Raw genomic sequence first — 4,751 nt, forward strand, 5'->3', positions numbered from 1 at the left:
CCCGCGGTCTAGATTATCATTAATCTTTAATAGGACGCGCGGGCTTTAATTTAGGTGGTTTCCACGGACTAAACCCGGGGGCCGGAAGTTCAAACTGTCGTACACGGAAGTCTTGTCCTCGCGACAGAATAGTGGTATTCACATTAGAAAGAGCTACGTGTCTGTTCAGTTTAAGGAACAATGCACAGTTCAGGGGTGGACAAAGCACTAAGATTGTTGTCAGGTCGGTAGAGCTCGGCATCAGATCATGGCAGGGTCAGTCGTGAGAAAGTGGAAAGTAGCTCTTTTTGCGTGCGACCGAAAAATGGAATTGTAGTCCTAAAATTTTTTCTTTTTTCTACGACAGGAGGAGAGGTGTGAGACATTTTTACAACCCAAAAAAACAGTTGGGTTGGTGATCCAACTTAGGACAAACAATTAAATAACCCCCAATAAAATTACCTTTACCCTATAAGACTTGGTTAAGGCGGGACCCAATAGGACACCCATACCCTCGCGGACGAATAATCGACAACCCAAGACGTTAAAGGATTACTTCGAACACAACCAAAACAAACCCTTATGGTTGTGTGGAACCCAACTGCAACTGGGCGGCTTTGGTCGGTGGGAGGTGATAGAGGCAGGAGAGGTTGTGCTGTACTACCCTCCTGCCAGGTGTGATTTCCTCTCTGCCTCTGAGGCTAATTTCGTTTCGCCAAACAATGTATTAAGTATATGTAACAACATGGTACATCAACTTGAACCTAAATATATATTTCGCAGTATGACACTAATTCTACATTCTAAAGCAACCCTCGTGACAACACCATGTAACGTAGTTTCACGTTCGATTGTGCAATCGATTGTGCAATGACCGATCGTGGACATCATTTGTGTGATACCAACGAACAATGAATTGCACGCACACCTTCACTCAATCCTGAGGGTTTCCTCGGCTCAGAGCCTGACCCCAAACATTGATGACCTTGCACCCAAGATGAGATGCCAAGTATCTGCTTGAACTAGCATCACAGAGCAGCAAACTGAGTTTACAAGGATGTTTCCTTCTGCACTTTCTTTCTTTAGACAACAGGGCATGTTTGGTTTTGTCTTTGAGGGGAATAGTTTTTTTGAAGCTGTTGTTGGCCTGTAGAAAAATGTAATCATAAGAAATGATTCTGGAAAAGCTGCAGATAGAGCCATAAGAAATGAATGCAACTGATTATTTAATGTGTAATGTTGTTTTTATAGGCAATCATTTAAGCTTTGTTAGTTCCAGGTTTAATATGTGCAATAAGTTCATTTAAATAAGTTCTGCAGTAAACATTGAACCAGTCCGGCCCTCGACTAGTACCCATTTAATTTTTTTGGCCCACTGTGTATTTGAGTTTGACACCCCTGGAAGGACTAAAGCAGGGACCTGTGAACAACGCTGGAAAAATAGACTGTATACAAGGAAAAAGAAAGACTGTAAATGCGGAGTAGTGTCGTTCTTTATTTTTGCCCTCTTTTCTTATTTTTCGGTTACTATATATTTGTGTGGGTTATACGGTATTTGTTGATTGAAAAATGAAGGGTTTTTAAAATAAAAAGAAAGGTCGAAGGCCCTACAAAATAAATCTGATTAATAACCACCAGATGTATTTTTCATTGTGAAATTCTTAAAAGATAAACAGAGCTGGTCATGTAGAATTGAGCTGAGTGAAGAACCCAAATGTAGCGGCAAAAACAGCCTTCCTCAGGTTGTTTGTGCCCTGCCTCTACGTAATCTTCTGTGTTGTGTATTTGTGATTTGCATGCTAAACAGGCCAGACTGCTCTCTCCATAGCAAACAACAGCAAAGCCACAAGAGCAGCTGATCATGTGCAGACTGAACCCCTGCTTATCCCAACCACTCAAAACATTGCTGCATCTGTCACTGGGACTATCTTACATGAGGAAGCTCCTGTCTCACATCCATGTGCAGGCTCTGCTCATCTCTGTAGAGGCAGGCTGATCGTGGATCTGCCTTCACCCACGTTGTAAGAACTTGGTCTCCTCTGTCGTTTACAAATCACCCCAGACGTTTACTGAGCAGGTCCTTCACAGTAACCAGAGCAAATTGTCAGGAATGTTAATGTCCAGATGTAAATCCTGCCTCATGGCGTCTCCTCAGCCACATGCAACACAGCCTGCGGTCAAACAGAAGACTCAACAGGAAGAGAAAATAGAGAGAATGTGTAAAAAAGGAAGTAGGAGCATCTGAGAATGAGCTGTAATTACAAGTTTGCTTGGCAGCTTGTTTAATGCTGGGAGGGTTTGAATGTGTTTATCTGTGTGTACCCATAGACTATGTGCCTTGTGAGTGTGTCTGTATGGTGTGCATGCATGCATGTGGGCAGGGAGGCACTTGGTTTGTTTCATATCAAACCAGCGGATATGCACAATGATGCTGAAACATGCATGCACTTATTGAATTGTAAAGCTTGGCGGGGGTGTTGTTTATCCTCAGCAGTGTAGGAACCGGGCTTTCTGTATATGTACGTGGGCTTTACACTCAAGCCCACATCTCACAGCTTGGCTGCGCACATTGTGACCAGCTGCGAGGAACTGAACCATAGCACTGAACGGGGTCACTTTCTCTTTCTACTTTTACCCAAATGATTTTTCAGGATTAGCAGATATCATACAGATTTACATGCTTTTCAAATGACATTCAAAGATCTTTTCCCTTGGGATTCCTTTCCCTTAAAGAGAGGATTTGTTCCCTCTGTGACAGCATTAGAGTAATGAGTAGCTCCCACAGAAAGCCACTGTGTTGAATAATTGACTGTAAACACTCAGGGAATGTTAATTAAGCCTCTCGCACAACCAACCAGATTATGTAGGTCATTTAGTGCTCTGGGAAAACCTCACGCAGTGCAGTATGTGCAAAGCTGCAACTTCAACTTCAGTTTGCTGTAAGTAAACCAAGGCTTTAAGTGCCAAGCCTTCGGGTGAGTAAGGACAGAAGCATTTTAGCAAAGGGTCAAACCTTTCACTGAGAGTAAAGGAGCCAGGTCAATATTTGTAACAAAGAAATGACATTCACTGCAGTGTTTTGATATTCTGACCCTTTGAAGTAAATCAAGTCATTGCACCATACTTGAACTGAAAGAAGGAACAACAAAATATTCACAATAATAGCATGAGGTGTGTCCAGACTGGGCATAAACGGGATGCTTCAACCTGACTGAAGCAAGGGCCACCTGCCTTGAGTTTACTTTTGTCCTTGTCTGTAACTTTTTGTTGTATTGCTGTTCAACATGTCTTCTTGAGAATGAGAGCTTAATGAAATAAAATAAAAATAAATCACTTGTATTTAAATGCCTTAGATGTAAATTCATAAATGTACAGAGATGTGTGTGTGTGTGTATTTGTGTGTGTGTGTATTTGTGTGTGTGTGTGTGTTTGTGTGTGCGGTTTCATAGAACCAGGGTTAACAAACAGTGTCCAGCAGAGGGCCTTCTTTTATCAACTTTCATGTTGGGATTGAGTACATAGGTTAAGGCCATACACACTCTCCTGTACAGACTGAACACACAGATGCACACTCGCAAACAAATGCACACAGAAACCTATACACACAAATTCACAGAGACACCTACATACACTTGCACACAATAATCTACACACAAATGCACACACATGTACGCACACAGACACTATATCGAGCTGATGAACTTTATTAGTTTATGTTGGAGCCAGCACAAACAACCCTGGGGCACAGGAAGCTTCCTTTATGCTGAGGCATCCGGGTAATACAGTCAGTTACTAATAAACAGTGTTGTGCTAGTTACTGAAAACCAGTAACTAGTTACCATTACTAGTTACTTCATTTCAAAAGTAACTCAGTTACTTTACTGACTACTTACACCAGTGTGAACAGTAACGCATTAGTTACTTAAAAAAAGGGCTCCCATTAATGCCCTTATAGCCTTCATTTCAGTACTGTTATTGCATTGGAGAATAATACAATCTGTTGATCAAGAAATAGCAATAGAAATAATCAAAATAGTCTGCATGTGTTCTACAACATACCGTGCAACTTTTCCCTGGCTAGCAGTCCCTCTGTTAAAATCCAGCCGCTGTTGCTTAGGTGGAGGTGGAGTGGCGTCGGATGAGTCTGGGTCTGTGGTCTTAGCTAGGCTACTAGCATGTTGTTTCTGCAGATGTTTCAACAGATTTGAATTGCTGTTTTGGGCAGTAGATAGGATCTTTGACCCGCCAAGACACAACTTACATTTAACTTAAACGTTATTTTCTTTGTGCTCGACAAAAGTGAAATAGTGAGAATATCTCTGTTGTATATATAAGACTATGGACTACGACATTTAGGTTGACCGTTTATTGAACACCACAACAACACAACTGTATCCGGTTCACACATCCCAAAACTCCCGGTGCCATCTTAAAGGCACAGTCACACCTGATGTGACACATACATAAAAATCTCCAGGCGGAGAAACTCGGCTTGAGCTCCGCTGCCGCCATGATAGTCTTGTTAGTAAACACAAACCGCCCACAGCGTGTCTCCGCCTCTCCGCATGTGACACAGGAAGTATCTAAGTACATTTACTCAAGTACTGTACTTAAGTACAGTTCTCATCACTGTTCGCCTCACTGTTGGCGCCACTCACCAACGTCTGGGAGCCGAGACTATATAAAAAAAATAATGGAGTAACGCACCATGTAGTAACGGTAACTGAGTTACTGAATTTAAAAAATAATGCGTTAGAGTAGTAGTTACTGCC

At 42.0% G+C, this 4,751-nt stretch overlaps 1 protein-coding gene across 2 annotated transcripts in view; it reads right to left on the reverse strand.

Annotated features, from left to right (window-relative positions):
• The window catches only part of LOC104945931 (T cell immune regulator 1, ATPase H+ transporting V0 subunit a3), a 14,408-nt gene that overhangs the window by 6,737 nt on the left and 2,920 nt on the right, over positions 1 to 4,751 (reverse strand). The gene's annotated exons all lie outside the window — the stretch shown is intronic.

This window comes from Notothenia coriiceps, unplaced genomic scaffold (genome assembly GCF_000735185.1).
Source record: "Notothenia coriiceps isolate Sejong01 unplaced genomic scaffold, NC01 NC01_scaffold00000339, whole genome shotgun sequence".
NCBI lineage: Eukaryota > Metazoa > Chordata > Actinopteri > Perciformes > Nototheniidae > Notothenia > Notothenia coriiceps.